Raw genomic sequence first — 9,060 nt, 5'->3', positions numbered from 1 at the left:
TCACCATCGATTTTGGGGGTGACAGGTTCCCTTTAAGAAATGAAGGTCAGTCAGTCCGAAAAATTGGGAAAACTTTGAAAGTGTCCCCAAGTGCAGTCGCAAAAACCATCAAGCGCTACAAAGAAATTGGCTCACATGAGGACCGCCCAGGAAAGGAAGAGCAAGAGTCACCTCTGCTTCTGAGGATAAGTTTATCCGAGTCCCCAGCCTCAGAAATCGCAGGTTAACAGCAGCTCAGATTAGAGACTAGGTTAATGCCACACAGAGTTCTAGCAGTTAGCAGCAAGCAACAAGCAGAAGAGACAGAAGAGACTTGTTTGGGCTAAAGAACACAAGGAATGGACATTAGACCAGTGGAAATCTGTGCTTTGGTCTGATGAGTCCAAATTTGAAATCTTTGGTTCCAACCACCATGTCTTTGTGCGATGCAGAAAAGGGGAATGGATGGACTCTACATGCCTGGTTCCCACCGTGAAGCATGGAAGAGGAGGTGTGATGGTGTGGGGGTGCTTTGCTGGTGACACGGTTGGGGATTTATTCAAAAAACCCCGGAACACTGATCAAACAAGATCGCAGTGCTCCGGAGCCAGCAGAGGGGCTAACAGCCCCTCTGCCTTTGGATTGGAGACCCCGCAGCATGCACAGGACATCCGGGTTTCTGGAGCTGAGAGACTTCCTGTCATGCAGTGCAGGGATTGCAGCGCTGACAGCTTCTATAGCATGCAGATCTGCATGCTATAGAAGCTCTCAGCCTGAACAAAATGATTGTCCCATAGTGGGACACAGTGTAAAAGTAAGAATGAATTAAAACCTTTTTTTTTTTATATATAATTGTAAAAATATATAAAAAAAAAATAATAATAAATAATCAATCAATGTTTATTCCATCAATAAATATTTGAATTTAAAAAAATCTAAACAATAAAAGTACACATATTTAGTATTGCCGTGTCCGTAACGACCCGACCTATAAAACTGTCTCAGTGGTTAACACCTTTAGTGAACACCATTAAAAAAATAACAAAACAATGCTTTATCATCATACCGCCGAACAAAAAGTGGAATAACATGCGATCAAAAAGACGGATATAAATAACCGTGGTACCGCTGAAAACATCGTCTTGTCCCGCGAAAAACAAGCCCGCATACGGCTCCATCACCGGAAAAATAAAAAAGATATAGCTCTCAGAATAAAGAGATGCAAAATTAATTATGTGTTATATCAAATATTTTTTTATTGTATAAAAGCGCCAAAACATAAAAAAATGAGGTATCGCTGTCATCATACTGACCCAAAGAATAAAACTGCTTTATCAATTTTACCACACATGGAACGGTATAAACGCCCCTCCCCAAAAGAAATTCATGAATTGCTGGTTTTTGTTCATTCTGCCTCACAAAAATTGGAGTAAAAAGCAATCAAAAAATGTCATGTGCCCAAATGGTACCAATAAAACGTCAACTCGTCCCGCAAAAAAACAAGATCTCTCATGACTCTGTCAAAATATGGAAAAATTATAGCTCTGAAAATGTGATGATGCAAAAACTATTTTTTGCAATAAAAAGTGTCTTTTAATGTGTGACAGCTGCCAAACATAAAAATCCACTATAAAAAGTAAATCAAACACCCTTCATCACCCTTAGTTAAGAAAAAAATAATAAAATAAAAAATTTGTATTTATTTCCATTTTCCCATTAAGGTTAGGGTTGGAGCTAAAGTTGGGGACGGGGTTTGGATTACGTTTACAGTTGGGATTAGGGTTAGGGTTGGGATTAGGAGAGTGTCAGGGTTAGAGTTGGGATTAGGGTTTGGGGTGTGTTGGGGTTAGGGATGTGGTTAGCGTTGGGATTAGGGTTAGGGCTGTGTTCGGGTTAGGGGTGTGTTGGGGTTAGGGTTGGAGTTAGAATTGGGGGTTTCCACTGTTTAGGAACATCAGGGGCTCTCCAAACGCGACATGGCATCCGATCTCAATTCCAGCCAATTCTGCATTGAAAAAGTCAAACAGTGTTCCTTACCTTCTGAGCTCTGCCGTGCGCCCAAACAGTGGTTTATCCCCATATATGGGGTATTAGCGTACTCAGGACAAATTGCACAACAACTTTTATGGTCCAATTTCTCCTGTTACCCTTGTGAAAATACAAAATTAGGGGCTATAAAATCATTTTTTTGGGAAAAAAATGATTTTTTATTGTCACGGCTCTGCGTTATAAACTTTAGTGAAACACTTGGGGGTTCATAGTTCTCACAACACATCTAGATAAGTTCCTTGGGGGGTCTAGTTTCCAAATTGGGGTCACTAGTGGGGGGTTTCTACTGTTTAGGTATATTAGGGGCCCTGCAAACGCAACATGACTCATGCAGACCATTACATCAAAGTCTGCATTCCAAAATGGTGCTCCTTCCCTTCCAAGCTCTGCCTTGTGCCCAAACGGTGGTTCCCCTGATATATGGGGTATCAGCGTACCAAGGAGATATTGCACAGCAACTTTTGAGGTCCAATTTCTCCTGTTACCCTTGGAAAAATACAAAATTGGGGACTAAAAAAATTGTTTTTGTGGAAAAAAAAGATTTTTTTTTCACGGCTCTGCGTTATAAACTGTAGTGAAACACTTGGGGGTTCAAAGTTCTCACAACACATCTAGATACGTTCCTTGGGGGGTCTAATTTCCAAAATGGGGTCACTTGTGGGGGGTTTCTACTGTTTAGGCACATCAGGGGCTCTCTAAAAGTGACATGGCATCTGATCTCAATTCCAGCCAATTCTGCATTGAAAAAGTAAAACAGTGCTCCTTCCCTTCCGAGCTCTCCCGTGCGCCCAAACAATGGTTTACCCCCACATATGGGGTATTGACGTATTCAGGAGAAATTGCACAACAAATTTTGTGGTTCATCTTCTCTTTTTACCGTTGTGAAAATAAAAAAATTGGTTCTGAAGTAAAATGTTTGCACAAAAAGTTAAATGTTCATTTTTTGTGAAAAAAAGTTAAATGTTGTTTGTTTGTTTTTTAAACATTCCAAAAATTCCTCTGAAGCATCTGAAGGGTTAATAAACTTCTTGAATGTGGTTTTGAGCACCTTGAGGGGTACAGTTTTTAGAATGGTGTCACTTTCGGGTATTTTATATCATATTAACCCCTCAAAGTGACTTCAAGTGTGATGTGGTCCCTAACAAAAAAAAAAATGTTGTAAAAATGAGAAATCACTGGTTAAATTTTAACCCTTATAACTCCCTAACAAAAATAAAATGTTGTTCCAAAATTGTGCTGATGTAAAGTAGACATGTGGGAAATGTTACGTATTAAGTATTTTGTATGGTACATCTGTGTCATTTAAGGGCATGAAAATTCAAAGTTGGAAAATTTTGAAATTTTCTAAATTTTCGCCAAATTTCCATTTTTGTAACAAATAAATGCAAGTCATATAAAATAAATTTTACCGGTATCACGAAGTACAATATGTCATGAGAAAACAATGTCAGAATCACCAGGGTCCATTGAAGCGTTCCAGAGTTATAACCTCATAAAGGGACAATGGTCAGAATTGTAAAAATTGGCCTGGCCATTAACATGCAAACCTCCCTTGGGGGTAAAGGGGTTAAAAACACACTGTGGTGTGACAATAAATGGCTTCAACCAACCACTAACCATGAGTGGAGAAAACGTTTTGGTGATATCATTCATATTCTCTGAAAAAAGGCCAAGAAAGCAAAAAATCTGCAGGGTTGTGTATACTTTGGAGCACAACTGTATATATCTAACAAAGTTGCACTCTGTAATGCTATAGAATGCAGAAATGAGATATATGAAATTTGAATTGCATTATTGCTCTAGAAAATAGGAAAAAAAAACAAAGATACTGTCCTGCTAGTCACTTTTTCCAGCCAAGCCGTGAGTCAGGATAGTCAAGGAGTCCAAGGTCAGAAGCCAGGACAATACGTCATAAACAGAGAGAAGAGATAAAAGCGTAGTCAGGTAATGTTCCAAGGTCAGAATACGAGGAGAATAATGGATCACAGCAGAAGGGTTAAACAGTTGGATGGTAAGAATGAAGTCCAAGGTCCCCCGAGGAAGCCAACTACGCGAAACGCTCGTCGGGGCCTTACATGCATCCTGTCGAGGCCTCTCCATCCCATAAGGGTAAGCACTTGCTGTGTGTCGGCTTATGAGTGTGGTTTTTAGTAATAGTGGGAACGGTTTCCGTGCACATGGGCTCCCTATACAATTAATGATAGAGGGATGCCCTCTTTACAAACTTAAACCCACTCCTGGCACCAACACATATGAAGGAGCCCCTTCTGGCTGTTTTGTTTTTTTATGTGTGTTCTTTCCCCTATCCTCTCGCCATGTTTTTTGTATTCTGGCTTTTAGCCGATTTGTATTGTTAATGAGCATTGTTAATAAATACTCGTTTTTGATATTACTAATTAATGACTTAGGCTCTCTTTTTACACCTGTATTCATGAGAGTATACTCCTGATTCTCTGTAGGTATAATGGTCAGGCAACAGATCAAGCATACAGAACTCAAGGCACATGAAAGCACAAACCTCACAAGGTGAATGTACGTCTGGCAGAGGTCGGGGAAACACAACTCTGTTAAGAAGCATGGCAATAACCTGGGATAATAAACACTTGGAGACAGCCCACGCTTCACAGTCCCTGATTGGATAGTCAAGCTGTTAATCAACACACTGAGAGCTCAGCACGCCCTTGTACCAGACTGGATGGCCAAGCTGTCAATTAAAGTACTGACAGCTTCAGCACGCCCAAGTATTGGATTGGACGGCTGAGCTGTCAGTAACTGCATCTCAGACACACTGAGGGGTGGAACCGACACAGATACCTAGCCCATAAATGGGCCAAATCATGTATGTCCAGCAGCCACAAGGCGATCTTCTTTGCTGGGGCATTTTTTCCTTGCGGAAATGGGCCAAAAACGCTATGGAATCCTTATGTAAGCTTATTCAATGACAATACTGAAGTGTTATGCACATGATCAGTAAATTTCCGTGCGTATTTGTAGTGCGTTTTTTTTTCTGCAGCATGTCAATTCTTTTTGCGTTTCTGCAGCTTTTTTCACCCATTGACTTCATTGAGTCAGTCATATTCGCAGCAAAAATGCAGGTATAAAAAGGCTTGCCAATTTGCGGAGTTTTTGTTTCCATCTTACTGTGTTCCTATGGTGTTTCCCACGCTGTCATCTGTGTGACAGCGTGGGAAACACCAAGCAAGTAAGGGTAGGGTGCACTACACAATAATATATAAGTAATATATGGAAATAGGGTGCTGCCTAATGCATGGGAGGAAAATTGTCAAAGAGAAAAGGGCCAATGCATGAAATTGTGCACACCTGAATATAGAGAGAAATATCAAAAAATACTTTATTGACAACAACAGCAGGCAATAGATAAAAAGATTTAAAAGCAACAATACACCTCCCCTAGCACTGGTGTGGCCCATATGGCTAATTGGATAACACCAAAGAATTATATCAAGTTAGAGAACCAAGTATACATACTATGTATTACTAGACTGTCCCTGAAAATTGTTGCTTTCTGTCTTTTAACCCCTTAACGACCGCCGATACGCCTTTTAACTGCGGCAATTAAGGGTACTTAAACCACAGCGCCGTTAATTGACAGCGTTGTGTAAAAAGTTTATAGCGCCCCCCAGAGTCGGATTTTCTCTGGGGTCTTGGTTGCCGGGGGTAGCCGAGACCCCAGAGAACATGATTCGGGTCGGTTTTTACCGACCCTGGAGTTGTGATCGCCGGTAATTAACCATTTACTGGCGTCCGCAAAAAAATCCAAAAACGCGATATCCCATTTAATTTCTCTGTCCTCTGATGTGATCACACATCAGATGACAGAGAATTGGGGTCCCCGATAGCCCCCGATACTCACCCTCGTCTCCCCCGATGCTCCTCGTGGCTCCCGATGGGCGCCGCCATCTTTTTCTGGGAAAAAAATGGCTGGCACAGTGCGCCCCCCGGCCGGCACCCGGCAGATCTTTGGGGTCTCGGCTGCCCGGGGTAGGCGAGACCCCAAAGAACATGATCGGGGTCGGTTTTTACCGACCCCTATTTTGCAATCGCCGGTAATTAACCGTTTACCGGCGAACGCAAAAAAAAGCTGCCTGTCATTCTCTGTCCTCTGATGTGATCGAGAAATAGGGGGATTCAGGGACCCTGTTATACTTACCGGTGTCCCTGGGTCCTCCTGCGTTAGGGTTGGTATTAGGGTTAGGGTTGGCATTAGGGTTACGTTTGGGATTAGGGTTAGGTTTGGGATTAGGGTTAGGTTTGAGGTTAGGGTTGAGATTATGATTAGGGGTGTGTTGGGTTTAGGGGTTTGATTAGGGTTGGGATTAGGGTTAGGGATGTTTTGGCGTTAGGGTTGTGATTAGGGTTAGAGTTGAGATTAGAGGTGTTTGGGGGTTGGGATTTTGATTAGGGCTATGGATTGGGTTGGGATTAGCGTTAGGGGTGTGTTGAGGTTACGGTTGGAGTTAGAATTGGGGGGTTTCCACTGTTTAGGTACATCAGGGGGTCTCCAAACGCGACAGTCAGTTTTGCGTTCAAAAAGTCAATTGGTGCTCCCTCCCTTCTGAGCTCTGCCGTGCGCCCAAACAGTGGTTTACCCACACATATGGGGTATCACCGTACTCAGGACTGATTGGACAACAACTTTTGGGGTCCAGTTTGTCCTGTTACCCTTGCGAAAATAAAAAAAAATTTGGGGCTAAAAAAATCATTTTTGTGGGGAAAAAATGATTTTTTATTTTTATGGCTCTGTGTCATACTTCTGTGAAGCACTATCAAAATGCTCACCACATAATTAGATAAGTTCCTTGGGGGGTCTAGTTTCCAAAATAGGGTCACTTGTGGGGGATTTCTACTGTTTAGGTACATCAGGGGCTCTGAAAATGCAACATGACACCCGCAGACCATTCCGTCAAAGTCTGCATTTTAAAACGTCACTACTTCCCTTCCGAGCCCTGATGTGTGCCCAAACAGTGCCCCCCTCACATATGGGATATCAGCGTATTCAGAACAAATTGGGCAACATATTTTGGGGTCCAATTTCTTCTGTTACCCTTGGGAAAAAAAAATTGGGGGCTAAAAAATCATTTTTGTGGAAATAAAAATATATATATTTTTACGACTCTGCATTATAAACTTCTGCGAAGCACTTGGGCGTTCAAAGTGCTCACCACACATCTAGATAAGTTCCTTGGGGGATCTAGTTTCCAAAATGGGGTCACTTGTGGCCGGTTTCTACTGTTTAGGCACATCAGGGGCTCTTCAAACGCAACATAACTCCCGCAGACCATTATATCAAAGTCTGCATTCCATAACGGCGCGCCTTCCCTTCTGAGCTCTGCCATGCGCCCAAACAGTGGTCCCCCCCACATATGAGGTGTCAGCGTACTCAGAATAAATTGCACAATAAATTTTGGGGTCCAATTTCTTCCGTTACCCTTGTGAAAGTAAAAATCTGGGGGTGAAAAGATCATTTTTGTGGAAAAAATATGATTTTTTTATTTTCATGGCTCTATATTATAAATTTCTGTGAAGCAGTTGGGGGTTCATAGTGCTCACCACACACCTAGATAAGCTCTTTGGGGGGTTTAGTTTCCAAAATGGGGTCACTTATGGGGGGTTTCTAGTGTTTAGGTACACCAGGAGCCAGGGGCGTAACAACAGTCCTGCGGGCCCCGGTGCGAACTTTTGAATGGGGCCCCCCCCCCCCCAAAAAAAAAAAAAAAATGATATACAGACACACGCATACAATGTTAAACTAAGAAGTAAATATCTATTGCAAAAAAAACATTTCCGAAAGATAAGAAAAAAGTGTTGTAAACAACAGCTTACCCTCAAAAGATGAACTTTCATGTTGCATCCCCTAAAAAGAAAAGATTGTAAGGAAAATTAGCTGACAGTCTAATACATTACCTGGAAATTAAGTTTACATGTTAAGAATTTTTACCTACAGAAATTGGTTTTTCAGTCAGTGCTGGTCATGCTTCTTAACCAAAGCGGAACAACATAAAAACGGTTTCAAAGAATCAACTCGAACAAATGCTTAAAACGGCAAACTGTGTTCAAACAGGAACGTAATAAAACGCAATATGAATATTCTTGTCACTGTAGAAAAGGAAATGGGAACATTTATTAATTTAAATGCTTTTTGCAATTGTTGATTGCCTGCCTTCTTTGTATGATGCTTTTGTGGTACCATTCTCAAATGGTAAAGGTATTTTTTTTTTGATTAACAAGCTTAAATGCTTTATTAAATAGATTGATGCTTGCTGAAATGCCAGCCCTCCTGCATCACACTGTATGGGACAAAGCATTCAATGTGTCTGTGGGGTGATGGCTGTTCCTGCCTCTGTTTTTAACTACACTTTGCATATTCTTTGAATTTTCAATGAACAGCTATTTAGTAGTTTTCTGCAGGTTTGCAGAAAGAGCCACCTTAACCCCTCCATTCACAAACAATTATTCCAATTACAGTCACTGCTTCACAGAGACCTACATAAATTGCATAGGTGGCTCAAGAACAGTAGGCAAGAAATCATCCTAAAAATTCTTTTCTGAGAACACACTTACAAAAATATACACTATTTGGGAGGTAATATAACAGATATGCTTTGATTTTGACTTTATGGGTACTTTATCGTTACTATGTTACTGCGTCACAAGCAAGCATGTTTTACCAAAAGAAGGCAGGCAAAATACTAGTGAAACCAAACCAGGTAACAAATTGAACTTTGTGTTAGTACGAACTTTGGTTAGTATGAACTTTGTGTTAGTATGAACTTTGTGTTAGTATGAACTTTTTCAAAGTAGGAACTCTTTGTTCTAACAAACTGCACACTTACGCAAAATACATAGTTAGAACTTGCGCCGCCTTGCTTTCAAATCAGCAAATTTATCAACAATTGCCGGAATGTCCAGTTTTCTGGCTCTTTCGTTTTCAATGCTTAACAGGGCAAGCCCAGAAAGCCTTTGTTGTGACATGGTGCTTCTTAGGTAATTTTTAATCAAGGCCAATTTAGA

The sequence above is a fragment of the Ranitomeya variabilis genome, chromosome 5 (genome assembly GCF_051348905.1).
Source record: "Ranitomeya variabilis isolate aRanVar5 chromosome 5, aRanVar5.hap1, whole genome shotgun sequence".
In the NCBI taxonomy this organism is placed as follows: domain Eukaryota; kingdom Metazoa; phylum Chordata; class Amphibia; order Anura; family Dendrobatidae; genus Ranitomeya; species Ranitomeya variabilis.
This window is presented reverse-complemented; position numbering follows the sequence as displayed.